General features: G+C 37.5%; 1 long non-coding RNA gene and 1 pseudogene across 1 annotated transcript; one reads left to right on the plus strand and one right to left on the minus strand.

Annotated features, from left to right (window-relative positions):
- Nucleotides 1–2688: 2688 nt before the first annotated feature.
- Nucleotides 2689–13886, plus strand: LOC119192717. The gene is made up of 4 exons (XR_005113734.1): nucleotides 2689–2829; nucleotides 12863–12959; nucleotides 13140–13351; nucleotides 13738–13886. It is a non-coding gene; the product is annotated as an uncharacterized LOC119192717 (long non-coding RNA).
- A 274-nt stretch (nucleotides 13887–14160) lies between these two features.
- LOC119192716 lies at nucleotides 14161–16484 on the minus strand (annotated as a pseudogene).
- Between the last annotated feature and the right edge of the window lie 191 nt (nucleotides 16485–16675).

The raw sequence follows: 16675 nt of genomic DNA on the forward strand, positions 1-16675 counted from the left end.
AGTGACATTTTCTAAAAAGAACCCGACACAGATGAAGTTACTATTAATATGCATAAATGTGGTCTACAAAGCTTCCAATGAAAATTAGACTTAACAAAGTTGCGAAAGGAATCCCGCAGAAGTCGGGTTATATAGACTCTCCACTACTGTAAATCTCCACTAACTGCTTTGAAAGTTATACGAGAATAGAGGGAGAAGAGTTTTATCACTGTATCAAATATAATTAGATGCAATACTTATAAAAACGATCGAAAAAAATGTATTTAGATTATAATGAGAAAATTAAAAACGATACACAAACAAAACCTGGCAACGAACGCTATTTTATACGACATAAGCACGGAATAAAAACGCGCTGGTAATCTCAAATTTCTAATCTAATCTTAGACCGGCCAAGAACTCCAGTAATACGCGAACTTTCGTATTAACTGCAAAATACACGCATTAACAATTGTTTAAATATATTAACTTGATTTTAAAAAATAACTATAATAAGTATGTAATAAATTAAACAGGTAACTTCCAAAATATTTAAAAATAATTTCAAAACAGCATCAAAGATATCCAGATCGTTAATTAATCCTAATATTTTTATATCAAAAAAATCTTTTACTACAATATATTTTTTTATTATTCCTATCGTAATAATTCGTAAACACTCACCATGATTGTCGATTTGTGAAACGTGTGTGTTGTGTGACGAGTGAGGTTTGACTGGCGGCGCAGTGCCCGAGCGGCGAGCGCTATCGACGGTGACGTAATGCGGACTCGCGTGGTAAGGATGGCCGAAGGTCGCGAGGAGTCGGGAGTTTTGGGAGACATTGGGAAACGGCGACTGGTTTTTTATAATGCATTGTCTTTGACCGGTTTTGGTGCAGTTTTAATCGCGTATTGAGACAATCTTACTTTATTTAATTTCTTCTATAATATATAATGAGTTAAAAAAGCAGTGATATTCTAGTTGGGAGTGGAACGGACTGCCGAGACGAATATCCACGCACAAGGGCACGCACCTCTGACTTTTCTAAAGTTATGTGTGTATCCTTTGTGAATTATCGCTTGCTTTGACGATGAAGGAAACATCGTGAGGAAACCTGCGTACCTGAGAAGTTCTCTATATGAATTTTGAAGGTGTGTGAAGTCTACCAATCCGCACTAGGCCAACGCGGTGGACTAAGGCCTAATCTCTCTCAGTAGTAGAGGAGACACGTGCTCAACAGTGAGGTAGTATATAATACAGGGCGCATATTCTTACAATCTTACTATAACCAATATTGATGCGAACATTTGTGATGATTTTTGTTAGAAAATGCAGAAACTGTTTTAGTATTTGGATGTAATTTAACACACAGTTACCAACAAGGTCAGGTTGAATACAGAGATTACTTTTTGTCACGAAAAAATACATGCAGGACTTCCACGCGAGCGATGTTGCAATAGTTAGTGGGTTAAGAAGCTTTCAAGCATTAAATGCTATTCTCGTTCCTCGGCCTTGCTCCTGACTTACAAAAGTGATGTTAATAGATGTGCGGACAGAACAAATCCAAATTGTATTTTGACCTAAATATTACAAACAACACTTCCAAAATAATATCCAAATGTCCTTATTTTGAATGTGCCGTCAGCGAGAATATAATTGTCAGGGCTGAGATCAGCTGTAATGGAGGATTAATGGTTTGGGATGAGTTGGCTGTTTTTAGAAATGTAAAAGTACTTTCTCTGGGACCTGATGGTATGTATAGAAGATTCTTCACAGCATAGCTTGCTTATTTCGATAGTACCAGAGTTATAAGGACCTGACATTGATTGTCAACAGCAATCAGCTCAACTGTGTACCACTGTGGTGGTTAATTTTTATCTAAAGGTAGGTAACTATTTAGTTGGGTACATAGACGCCCAACAGTGGCACACATTATCCTGAAACTCATTTAGCTTCAAGTTGAGTATTGTGAGTATTTAACTGCATGACTTTCTGTTCTTTAAAACCCAAAGTAATGTTGGCAAATTTTGGACATGCACTGAATCCAGAGTTGAATTTAAACAACTTTAATCCTGCATTCGATTTGTTACCCCATTTCTGAAGCGAGACGAGTGTTTGTTGCTTGACTCGGAAGGAATCTAATTTTGCGTCGTCGATTGACCCAAACCGCAATAAATATGAAACCTAATGCAGTATAAATTACGTTCTGGTTTGCGGAAATATGACTTCAAAAGGTGCGTTAAACCAGTTGAATGAGATAACCGTGCACCTGATGGTAACACATTGGTTACAATTGCCCATAAACAGAGGCAAATATCAGTCCTGAACCGAAAAAAATATGAAATCTAATATTTGCGCAGCAATTCGTTCAAAACAGAACGCAACAGAGCTCTGGAGTAATTTTTATCCTACAACATCTACGTAGTTGGAAACGCATACGAACTTCGAATACAAGTTAATACACGACTGCTTTTACTACAATATAACATTTTAGTTACAATAGTATGACAGCTTAGAATTCGTTGAGACAGAAGAGAACTTCACGAAACCATATAGGATTTTGATGATTATTTTTGTATTAGTTCTATTAAGTTTATTTCTTAGTAAAGAAAAATATTTGAACAAACATAAAACCGTCTACAAAAACTTTAGAATAAATTTTTATAAGAACTTAAAAGCACTGAAATTACGCCTTAAGCAACCATTAGAGTTTTTTACTTCTAATTTCATAGTTAATCAGTATTTCTTAAAATTAAAATATAATGCTTTTTCCAGGTGTCGAACTCCACGGCTCCGGGCTATGAGGTGACAAGACTGCTCAGACAACTATGCAGTGGAGATGGTGTTCCGTGAGTACATAACATTTTCAACTTTATACTAATGGAATTACGTACTTTTTACAACGAAATATTATATGTATATTATGTAGGTGTGCGGTGTATACGAATTGTGCCACCACAGATTCATCGTCGATCGATCATCGACAGGTCCGTCTGGAAATCTTTGGGGGAGGCCTATGTTCAACAGCGGACTTTATGCGGAAAAACGACTATTGATTGCTATAGCATTATGCTTAATCATAACCAGGTGCTCACTCATCATCAGATGACTCATAAAGCTTCTTAGCACCTGCACTTCGCATCGGATCGTAAGTAAAGCGCAATGTACCGAGGATCGGCGGACCATTCATTAAACACGAGCGCCATGCTGACCTAAATAATAACAGGATTCATTTCGTCTCTTCCCAATACGAGATGCGTGACTGACTTAACGGGTTTTAGTCGTACCGGGCTGGTTAATGCCTTGGATCGCCTAGAAATATAACTTTATGTAATCCTTTGATAATACATTTCCTATAAATAGTTAAAGAAATATGTATAATTAATTGAATATCTAGTGTGGATCTTTTGCATCTGTGATTACCCCTTTGCCGATAACGTCGTATTGTACTAACTAAGTAGGTTTAGAACATTAATAATGTAAGTATGTTTCGTTAAGTAACTACATTTCACGGACCGTGATGGTAAAAGTTCATATCCCAATTGCTCATAAATTAAGGATCAGGACATTATTATCCTTGCGTTGGATGTTCACGAATATTGGTGTACAATTACTTTACGTAGTGAATGCTTTAGTTGAAATCTAAACCATATTTTAAAAAAATATCCCGACTACATTCCGTTAGACGCACCACCTAAAACCAATCAGTGATTCAACACAAGCGCCCACATACTTTTACATCTTGGTACCATAATGTATATCCAAATGCGGGCAGAACACGGAGTACAATCCTCATCAGGTATTTAGTCATAGGGTCGCACACGGTACCACCGCGTGGGAGTTTCATCTCTCGTTCCAACACAATGTAAAGGAAAGGGACGGAGGTGTTTGCGCCCGGTACGCTGTGTCTGATCATTAGATTCAATCGTCATTTGGAAGAAAGTTAATTGTTGGCACAACAAAGGTCCCTAGTTGACACGTAGAAGACTTAGTGAGCTGTCGGAATTGTATTTTTGTTATTTCAACGAATGGCGTACCTGACCATGAACAGTAACGCCACTAAGGGACTGTTTCAAAACTTCTAAGTAAATGCTATTCGTCACATAAATTTATAAGCAGACCAGATACAAAAGTCACACATTAATCTATGTTCCTAAATAAATGGTAATAAAAGAGTGCTCTCTATATCAGCTGTTAACACTGTAACTGTCGAGCAGTGACGAAGGACCAAAACCCGATTTCTGCTGGCTTCCCTTTCGAAATTTATGTAAAATCTCACTATAGTTAGAAAGCTTTCCAAACCGAATCTTTGCATATTAGTACGTATGTATATGTTATCTCGGATAACTTCCGGAAAATTTCATCATTCGCAACTGCGGTCGGATAAAATTTACTTAAAACTTGTGAAAGAGGTTCCAAGATGTTTTAGTACAAAGTTTTGAATAGTAATACAAAAGTCACCATAAGACATTGCAATTTGTTTTCTTTTGTAACGCTCATTGCCTAGTATTCACACCAGCTACTATGTCATTCAAACTGTATCAACGCTGCATGGTGGCAGAAATAAACAAAGCAGCAGTACGTCCTTAGACGAACTCTTGTATACGATATACTATGACAATGACCACCACGCTAGCGCCTCGTCATAGATACATAAATAAATACATTTAACAAACCTATTTCCTAGAATTGATTGATATCAACTAATCCAACAAACACGTAATAAAATATATTAATATCAACCAAATATTTAATTATTTGATACAATAAAAATCTAGAATTTTCTTGATAATTCGGTTTACACGGGCGTTGTCTCTCCCTGTTGTTTAGTTCTATGCAATCAGATAATCCCGGAACTTGATTGTTCTAGTAAAACAATTGTTGTTTTCAATATATCAGCGTTCCATGAATCATATTGTGTAACACGTCAATTTACTATATTTGAGGAGAGTTAGACCACTTGATTAAGGAACTTGGCGAAATTTATAAAATATTTTTATGACAACGTATGAATAAGTCCTTGTAAACTAGTTTCCGTCAACAACTCCGCCCGCGTCAAAGTGCTTTTCATTTCAGAAAACATTAGAAAATAAAATCAGAGGTGTCCATAACAGTCACTTTTGTCACTTTTTTATTGCTTTGAATGACGAGACGAGCTTGGCGTTCGCTTGATAGTAAATTATATGTCCGCCCATTAAACAGTAAAAACACCATACAACACCATGAATTACAAAGTATTGTTTGGTATTCCACTGCGCTCGCCATCCTGAGACATGAGATGTTAAGTCTTATTATGTACAGCAGTTACAAATTACAAAAAACACAACAGTGATTACAAATTGCTGCTTGGCGGCAGATATAGACGTTGCGGTAGTACCTAAGGCGGACTCTCACGTATGATAGATCTACCACCAGTAGGTACCACTCCAAATGTATCTACAAAAGAAATGTCGGCCGCACATTCACTTCGTCTCTTTCCAATTACAATTTTTACTGTATTTTTTTTTATACGAGCACCGCGAAGGTACCCCACTGCACCTGATAGTAAGTAGAGTGGGGTTCAATAAAATGTCGACTGACGAGAGATGATTACCCCGCGACAGTCGACACAATTATGCCAGCCCGTTGGAACCGGATATACACAGACTGAACCTGGACCGCGATACACTTACCTGAGCCACTATGGCGGGCTTTAACTCCTTGTGTACGGTGGTCGCTATCCGGACGGATATAAAATATATCCTACCACCAGCAAAATTTCTCAATACATTCTCTATGTATTTAAACCTGACGGCTGTTGATTAATCAAGTCCTCTCATCTTGATTGGCTCGATTGATTCTAATCATGCACACGCGTCACGCGTTCGGGACGCGCGAGACATATTATAGTTTTGATTTTATCACATGTCGGTACTCGGTACTGGTCTATTTGCGTTTATCTATATTTAGTTTCTCTGACAGTGGCTTTTTGTTTATCATTCTATTTGCGGTGTGGGGCGATGACCTAATAATTTGTCCTCTATATCTTGGAGTCAGCTTCAGTAATAGAGAAAGTTGGTGTCCAGTGGGTTATTATATAATATATGATTGGTATTATTTGTTATTTTGGTTTACCTATTCCATTTTATCCTCGCGCAGACTGTCTGGTAAAAATGAAAGTGTTTTGATGTTATGTTGACCAGCGAAAGATAATGCTACCTTTGTCAGAGTTACCCTGTCCCACTGGCTGTACATCAAATGATCACGAGACGTGATTCTTCGAATCGAGTCTCTATAGATTTTTTGGTCATAAACTATATCTGCTTTTACTTAAATCTCACTTACCATACAAACCGCTACAGCAAGCAGTCACTCTTCTGTGACGCAGTCGTACTGCTCCAGTAAAGTACACCCATTCATACTGTACACAATTATTTCACTGACTTTTTAAAAATTCTACATGAAGTCCGAATATTATGTAGCGGCATTAGCTATGATAATATATCGTTAAATGAATTTTCCTAGTACCGCATCCTTTCGGACTTTATCAGGTATAATTGTTCGTTCGAAGTCAACACCGAACGAGTAATCTAATCGCTTAATGACTTGATACTATCGGCAAGTAAACGTGACGAATTTATACGCTAGATTAATCGATGGCGTAATATCCTCTTCTATGTTTACCAGTAAACCTGTAGAGTAGGTACCATGGTAGAGGTACCATGGCGTAGTTGTAATTGTATACGGTACAAGTGCAACTACCACGCTGAGGTCCTGGGTTCGAAGCCCGGACAGGGCCAAAGTAACTGTGGGTTGCCATCTTAAAAACATTACTCAGTCGCAGCTCGGAGTTCGGATGTTGGCGGTGTGATATCCTCGTGCCTCGGAAAGCAGGTAAAACTACTAATCCTGCGCCTGATCTCTCCGGTCATGTCGGGTTGCCGTCTCATCGGACTGTGAGACTAAAGGAACAAAGTGAGCACCTGTGTATAGCGCACATATTTGTGCACAATAATATGTCCTGCGAACTTGCTAATCTCGGCTAAGGCCGCCGTGGCCGAAGTTCGGTTAGGAAGGAAGATACCATCTCTATTTTATTGTCCTTAAAACCAAAACATAACTCAGTACGGCGATTTGCGGCGACACCTACCTATAGTCCGGATATCTATCGGGAGGCCACTTAATAATAATATCAGACCTATATTATAATATACTGTCCCACTGTTGGGCACGGGCCTCCTCTACTACTGAGAGGGATTAGGCCTTAGTCCACCACGCTGGCCTAGTGCGGGTTAGTAGACTTCACACACCCTCAAAAATTCTTGAATTTCTCAGGTATGCAGGTTTCCTCACGATGTTTTCCTTCAACGTTAAAGCAAGCGATAATTCACAAAGATTACACACATAATTTTTTGAAAAGTCAGAGGTGTGTGCTCTTGGGATTTGAACCTGCGGACATTCGTCTCGGTAGTCCGTTCTACAACCAACTAGGCGATCTAACTATCTAGGTATCAGGCAAAGACTTGCCATCAAGTGGCCTCCTTGTACAAGTAGGTGAAAACATTCATATGAGATCACGTAAGATTACAATGGCGGCTCATTAAAGTTCCTGACAGCACACCGCGATGATGGTTTTATGAAGGCACGTATCCCATTGTTCCGTTATGGTACTATTTACACTGGCGGCCGCTTTAATCTGCCTACCCATCATGCGTAATTAGTGCGTGAATATAAATTAAAATATGTACTGAAAACTTTGAATGGATGGATGTGGTTTAAAGTACATGCGTATCGTTTGATATTAAAATGAGAATACCTAATGATTACTTATCAAGTATTCATACAAATATTCCTCTGAGTACATAAATATGCCCTACCAGGTCGTTTCTACCAAACAACAATGTGCGAATTCTATATTGTTCCGATTTAAAAAGCCTATACAATTACGAATACGTTGAGCGTAATTCAAAGATTTGGATGGTGTGTTGATGAATGAAAGAACACTTTCCACCAGATGAGCAACCAACTCGTCTACACTCTGAGATAAAAATATATAGTAAACTTGAGTTATTAACGCAATTTGCTAGGATCTAAAATACAATCACTATTAATGAAGAACATGATGACTCTTTTTTTTATTTTAAAATATACCTAATTTCCTTTAGATTCCGTTATATCTCTACAAATTCTCGATACGTATTTGTAAGCATTGGCGTGATAAACGCGTGTAAGTCTCATAAATAAATTAAAAAAAATAAAATATATGTATGACATCACGGGGATGTTTAAAATCAGCAAAATATGACACTACCCCTCTCTGCCTACCGATTAGAAGACTAAAAAGCGTAAGTTTACGTGACGACCGCATCAATCCAATTAGAAACTAAATAACAGATCCCACAGGCTGTATTATTATAATTAAACGCGGCGTCTACTTGATTCGCAAGGGAGTATAGTGACGTCATCACCGCTGTCCACTCTCACGTCCCGTTAAATCATCGGGCGCGGTGAAACGCGACATGTTCGCGTGCGAGGCGGCGCACGCGCATCGCATTGTTACCAATTAGGAACAGTGATGGTTAAGAGATGGTACTTGGTTATGACGGTCAACAATAACAAAAGTAGGAACTGTTTCGCAATTTTTAATACTTCACACACTCATCCTATGAGGGTAGGTAGAAACTATTGAGCATCACATGCTAAGATCTTGACAGTCATTACATTGCCCAATAATTTCGGCTACTATATACTTCCAACAGAAACAACACAATGGCGACAGGTTTGTCTATATTTACATATCGGTAGCTTTTGCCGTCATGAAAATTAAGTGAATGTTAGAATTTAATTTTGTACATCACGTCATTCGATGTGTCCTTTGGAAGCTATTTAATTAAAGTAACCACACAAAAACAATATCGTGACAATAAACGATAATTAAAAACTAATATGAGCGTGTTGTTAAAAGCCTCTTCGATCCAATGGTGGTTATTACTGCTGTGAAACGTGAGGATCATATTTTGAATCCCTAGTAAGACTATACAAATATATGTGAGGTTTTTAATTTTAAGTAATACTCTTATAATTCATTAGAAAAATATTAGCATAGATGGTATAATGAATGAACTAGTTACGCTTCTGTCTAGCCCTTCAGGGATAATAGCGTTAATTTATGTTATCTATATACTATCGTGGCATACAATTCGTCCTATATTGCATTTTCAGAAATGTTATTTTTGCGCGACTAAAACATAGCGACGGTGACCATAATGCAGGTGGCATGATGCTAATAGTATCAATGAGTCGATGTTGACGCCTTTATGCGTCCGTGAAGCCGTCAACGCATCTATAATTCGTCTGGTCGTGTAGGTTTGAACGGTAGATCTATTATATAATATCAGGCATAAAAAATATATTGTAACGGGTGTTTTAGCAGTAGGAAAACGTTTTGGGGGCGGCCCGCCCCGACCTGGCCCTTTAGGGGGGCAGGAAAATGACAAAAATAAAAGGTTTTAAAGAAATGGAACTTTATTTCATTAAATTTTGTCGCGTTTCATTTTTGAAAGTGTTTATTTTTATATATTTATTTTGTTTGCTCTCGGCGCTTAGGGGCAGCGAATTTTAGGTCCATCCTGGGGACCGAAACCCATGTTACACCACTGATTGTTGAATGAGTCTTAGCTAAAAATATTGCAACTGTTAATAAATATTACATACACACAAATATGTCATAAGGTCACAATGTGCACCTAGAATTAGAAATGAACTTATTAAAATATCTGCTCAGTATCAACCCGGAGTCTGTAATTTGCCCTCGATATGGCGATAGGCTGCCCCATATCACATCATGGGACAGGACATACATGGCGAAAACAATACCCTAGTTGAACTTCTGCATACCTCTTCAAAGATAAAGGGTGTGAATGGTTTTATTTTCAATAAAATCTGTAAATAGATTAAAGGGTTAAACTGTAAAATATAAAATCTACTGGTGGTACTAGCGCAGTACCATCCCGTCCCATGCCCGGGTATCTAACGGATCTCGGTCCCTTCCGTGCTCGCGAGGTGAAGGTCACGGGATCGATGCCGGCGCGGGTCATGTTTATTTACGTCTCGTTCGCGTGTTGTCTTGTTTAATGGGTTTTATGTGGTTTATATTACTATTTGTCTAGTGTTTAGTATCTAAGTTTTGGAATTGCCTGGCTTTATCGATTAGATTTATTCGAGTGTGTAAGTGTTATACAGACTTAATTATATATATCCTAATATTGATTTTATGTATCTGATACTAGAAGTACTACGTTTCAAATACATGACATATCAAGATAATATTATTATATATTTACGGGTACACGAGCTGCCTTCTGACGAACTCTTCAGCATGTATTTAGATGACGTATTTAAAAAAAAAAGAAGCGACAATAGTCTAGTTGGTTGTGGAACGGACTTGCGAAACGATTGTCCGCAGGTTCAATTCCCAAGAGCACACGGATCTCACATTTCTAAAATTAGGTGTGTGGGTATTCTTTGTGAATTATCGCTTACTTTAACGGTGAAGGAAAACATCGTAAAGAAACCTGCATACTTGAAAAGTTCTCTATAGAAATTTAGAGGGCGTGTAAAGTCTACCAATCCGCACTAGACCAGGGTGGTGGACTAAGGCATAATCCCTCTCAGTAGTAGAGGAGCCTTGTGCCCAGCAGTGGGATAGTATATATACAGGATATTGAAATTCATTATTATTATTTACAATATAAATCACCAACAATAAAATGTTATACAAAGGCATTAAAAGCTCTGCAAACAATGCTAAATCAACGGCTAGTTAAACTCTATAAACGCAATGAGTGTAGCGTTACACGCTGAAGACGTTTCAAAGTCTGAAACTGTATATCGCATAAGCGCGCCATAAAAGTGATTGAATCTGGAGGTACGGCTGTGGTCATGCTGGGACAGTGATTAGCCGTTTGTAAGAGGCAGTAGCTGGCTAGTAAAATTCCCAATAATATTACAAATAAGAAGAGAAGGTCCTACAGACTAGAATCTTTTTATTCCAGAAAAATATAATGTAGTACTCTTAATCCAAGAAAGGGCTTTCTATAATAATTACTTATCCTCGATTCCAGTAATTTTCTTTATTTATGTATCTATGTTTATAAGTAACAGTCATCGCTTACCATCACTAGCTTAATGAAACTACATACTTATCTTCTTGAAAATAAACTTTCAATAAGTTAGTCATGCCGTAGACATAAAATAAAAAGTGTAAATTTCGAACAAAATAAATCAATAATAAGTATGTTTTATTAAACACGCAGGAATGCTACCACTTACTGCTGTAAAAGAATTCGTGACAGCGGTAACAGCACACTTACAGTTAATTACAAAATTTAAAAAAAATCGGAAAAAACTGGATTTTTTAGTGCCAGAGGTAAAGACGAGAAAAGACCTTGTATATAACAACCAGTAAGATTTTTTTACTCGCCTCTCCCACTCGCCCGAACGCTGTCCTAGCGTGTCCACCCTGACGGTGACATCAACGCCACATCCGGCGAGGTCGCCTCAATCTACGCAACACCAACCGTATTATCTCATGCCGTATGTGGGATTTGTGTGAAATTTCCAGCTCATTTAGCTCGTTACAAGATAATCCTCAGTGCAGTTTGAGTGAAAAAAATGTGCCATTCACTATGCAGTTTTTGCGTGGGATACGTTTAGATGCTATTTAGATGTCGTTCATGGCTCAGGTGTTTGGTATAGCAAATTAGACCTTATTGAGGCTAATAAGCTAACGTGTTATATACTATTGCAACCAATGAATGTTTACAGTGCTAGTTGAAACTTGACTAGATTTAAGTAATCAGTAAGGAAGACATGAGGAGGGATCAGAATATACATCAGTTGGTGGATATGTTTTATATCAGCCCCGATGGCGACCACCGAACACCAGGTGTTACAAACCCTCCATAGTGGCTCACGTAAGTGTGTCGCGTTCTAGGATTAGTCTGTGTAAATGTAAAAGTGTTAACTGCCGTGGGGTAATCATCTCTCGTCAGTCGACATTCTATTGGACCCCACTCCACTTACCATCAGGTGTAGTGGGGTGACTCTGTCATGTCCGTATGAACAATTTACTTATCTCCGTTAATGTAGATATTTTTAGTGCTGTGAAATCGACACTCAACACTTAACGATCGATACTAACATCATAACAAACATTGAGTTAATGGACATCGGAAAGCTGAAATGCGAAAATATATTTCATAGCCATGTGTCTAGACGGACCAGGGGTGGCTCCCTTATGTATTGAAATATGTAATGTGACATCTACGCCGTTGGTCTTGAGTTTCCCTTATTCTGCGTAGTTTCGTCTGCGTTTGTCTCCTTTATTGTTATGAATGATGCTTTTATTGGAAACATGGATTACTTGTTTTCAAATAATACGCATAATATTGAAGTGACACCGGCATACAATATCAAACTGGTTATTATTAAAGCTACTTTATATGATAAATAAATCATTTTTCAAATTATCTGGGCTTAAGTCTAATAATAGGTCTCTCTAGTATCTTTATAGACATTTAAAACCCTTAGAAAAGTTTTGACGTTCGTAGAATAAATTCGGACTTCGTTCAAATAACGTTTCTAAAGCTAGTGTGATAAAGTTTACAAAACCAAGTGTAGGTCCCGATCAATGTTAAAAAAAGCGAAATCTTTTTTGTTTCACTACACTAATCACACATGATCTTAATCGTAACATCATCTGCGGTGTATAGGGTGGGGCAAAAAGAAACGGAGTCACTGCCTATATTGTTTAAAATAAATAATTATTATACTTTCCTGCTATGTTTGCATTATGCGATCTTGATAAATGCACCTACTCTATATTTTCTTTCTACTTGTCAGTGGAAGAAATGAAAGAGTTACCGGCCCCAAGAACGCTCAGCTGCTCTGCATCAATGGAGGAAGTCCTCGGCAACCGAGCACTCCACAACTTTTACGGGTAAGTCATAATTTTTAATTTACCTCTCGTAACACCTGAACATCTAGTAGACCACGCTATTTTTATTAAGAAAAACTTGACAGTACAATATTATGTAACTCTCCGTCGTAATATGAATACTTCAAGAAAATGATTATGCCAATAAAAGAACAACTTTTCATATCTATAATTTTACCTTAGATTCTAGAAGAAACAATACAGAAGAAAGTACCAAAGCAGCTGTTCCAGAATCAGTCTGAACTGAATAAGGATAAGTACCGACTGACGTTCAACATACCAGAGACGACAAAACAGAACCTGTTCCAATACAGGACGAAGTTTGTACAGCATATGCTGACAAGCCCAATGTACGCGAACAGCGCTGTCGGGAAACCGTGGGAGATAATTGGCAGGTGAGCGCCCGATGGTATTTGATGAGCAATTATTTGGTGAAGTTATTAGTTGGGACATTATGATGCTTAAATTAGGTAATGTAGTTAAGTATGAATGCTCTTTACTAGTAGTTAGGAACATAAATCTCAAGTAAAAGAGAAAGAAAGAAGACTCTCCCTATATTATTGTAATCTTTCAATAACTATTAAAAGTTTTTTGTTAATATAAAACATATGTTAAAAACTTTGCACATAGTAGGTAATATTTATTTGTCTAGAAACTCATAATGATTCAGTGTGTCAATAGTTGTCGTGGCTCACAAATTATACATTATTAGATTATACCATGCTCATAGCACCTAGTCTCATCATACAAGAAATTATTGAGAAAATTTCTGTTTTTGTAGCATTTCAGAGAGAATAATCGACGAACTTCTACTGTCTGTGGCGAAAGAGATGGAGATAGGTAGAGTGACACAAGAGTTGTATAGGGCGGAGACACGATGAGTTTTAGAAATGATTTTCATTGCGTATATTTTTCTAGTTGTTTGTTGTTTGTAATAAAATTAATTTGTTCAGTGATATTTTATTTCTGGAGTTTTGTAATGTAAACATTTTTGGTGGTGGTATATATCTTAATTAATTATTAAAATAGAGGGATAGAAACTAATAAAATATCCAGGAACTAATTCGGAAATAAGATAAGATGTGGTTCTTATGATATACCTAGATAAACTCAAGTATTCGCAAAATTTTGTGTCTTTTGGATTTAAAGTTTGTCAATTAAGTTTAATTTCAATTAGTCTCTAATTTGATAAATAGAAAATACCTTTAGTATAATAATATAATTTATTAATCACATTACTAAATGGCATTGTGAAAATATACATATTGCACATTGACGCTGCATTTGCAAATGTAATAATATTTTGATCTTTATCAATACTTTATTCTTTTATAATGTGTTTGTTATTTAAATTCAGCAAATGCAGTGTCGAATATTTCTCAACATTTCAGTCTTCCGGCTGATGGTGATTATCACAAACAATCGGTAACTAAGACTTACAGCTAAAATTCGTATCGTCCAGAATACTACTCAATATCAACCATAAATAAGGCACACAAACAATATTTAAGTTAATAATATACAAAAATTACTTAGACTTCGTCGTCTTTATTCATACTTAACCTAAACGAGTTCAATACTTCACCAAACTTTGCTTTCTGTCTCTTCAGAGTATCGTTTTTATCAACTTTTGGTAACTTTGCTATACTTTCTGTACTCGATGTGTCAGTTTGGTACGCCTCTTCTGGCGTTGGTGGGTTAGACTTCATCAGCCTCGGCTTCAGAAGATGTGGACCGCCAGTGGCGAATATATTCTCCAGTTTTGATTTCAAATCTTGTCTGCTCATGCTAGTGTCTTCTTCGGGTTCTTCCTCAACGGAGTTTGTATCTTCCGAGTTTACTGGTTTTAAATTTTGCGCTGCTTCACGTGATATTATCTCTTTTTGCAAATCTAAAAACAACGATTTACGTTCTTTTATTGGGGAGAATTCTGTACCCTCAGTGACATTACCAGTGGAATGAGACCTTTTCCTTGGTTCGTCATCGTCGCTGCCAGATATTTTGTTCTGGAAAAGATTGTTCAGTTTGCTCATAAAATGTATCTGTCTGTCGCTACCAAACGTAATGTTGTCCTCTTCTTGTGAATTATTGGAATTAACACTACTCCTTGGTTTCTCTTCTTCTTCTTCTTCACCTTCTTTCTTTGTCGGCCTTGCAGATATAGTATACGATTTCTTGAAATGTGGACTTCTAAAGAAATTTTCATCCAACGAGGCGGCACAGGAATATACGGGGCATCTTCCTTCCCTTCTACATTTTCGGAAAGTGTATTTCTGCTATCTAAAGTATCAGAATACCCTGATTCGTCTGTTCGCGAATTCGTTTCACTATCGTTAAAAGCGGTTACTTGTTCGTCATCCTCGTCTTCTCTTCTTTCTTCCTCTTCGTTTACTCTAGGCAGATCCTCTCTGTGGACTTGCGCTATGACATCATATTTAGATAATCCCTGATTACCCAATGATGCATCCGACCCTGCGTCAGATAGTTCACTAATCGATTTCCTTTGCACTTCATTGCGCACTGGTATGTCTTCCTTTTGATCTTGGAGGCTAATTACTTCTCCATAGGTGTCTTCTTCGGCTTGAAGCACTTGATCGAGCAGGTCAATTATCTTCGCTTCCTTCTCTTCGTTATTTTCTACATACGCCTGATGTATTGTTATCTCTTCAGTCTTTGGCGGCTCGCCGGCACGCTTGGCCAGCATGGTTAGGCCTCTGACGCTTCCTTCTGTTTCGTTATCCATTTCTTCGATGGTATCGTCTCCTCCGTAAGTACTAATTCTATTCATAGTATCGGGAGGGGTGGGTGATTCCACAACGATTTGGACAGGTGGGGTTCCATTTTTGTGTCTTGCTGTTGTTTTATCTTCTACAATATCCTTTCGTTTATAGCAGCAGATGCATATAATGTATATCGGTATGCCTGTAATAATATATGAAATTGTTGTCATTTGTTTAAACACCACGAATTGAATGAATAAGTGACTGAAAACTGAACCAAAATAGAATATTATTGTCAGTGGATCAGATACATTAAGGATTGTATTCATTAGACTCACGAACATCTAAAATTCTAATGCGACGCCACGTACTGTGTCAACCGAAGAATTAAATAACCCTTACCGATTAGTATCCAAACCGCGACACAGATCCATGCAGTTTGATGAGCACCATCAGGTGCACGTTTACGTAAATGCTGAGGCATGGGATCAGCGGGACCAGCGGGGTCTGAAATTGATTAAAATATACTCATGTGATTATTTTCAGTAACAATTTTTTCTAACAAAAATAGATTATTTTTATCGCCGCCGCAAAATATTATGTTTTTGATTATGACTAAAGAAAACGCGATAAACTAAGATGATAAAGGTGCTGCAAAAAACCCACCTTGAAAGACACTTCCTCCTTTGCTCTCGGCTGCAGCATCATGATGACCACAAGCAAGATGACCAGCGCGTGTATAATCACTGCCGGGATGAGAGGGCTGTTGGCGTGTGTGATCACGGGGCAGAGCTGACAGAAGCAGCAACTAAAGAAGGATTATTTATAGTTTACAAAATTATGAAAGGTTCATTTCAATCAAAGGTAACGATGTCACTATAATTCAAATTAAAGATGGCGACTAATGAAATAAGCGTATCAAATGTTAATCACTCTTATTATCACGTACCGTCACCATAAAGCAATGTACAATTATAGATTTTTAACAAGGGATGTTAA

Source organism: Manduca sexta, unplaced genomic scaffold, assembly GCF_014839805.1.
Source record: "Manduca sexta isolate Smith_Timp_Sample1 unplaced genomic scaffold, JHU_Msex_v1.0 HiC_scaffold_3073, whole genome shotgun sequence".
In the NCBI taxonomy this organism is placed as follows: domain Eukaryota; kingdom Metazoa; phylum Arthropoda; class Insecta; order Lepidoptera; family Sphingidae; genus Manduca; species Manduca sexta.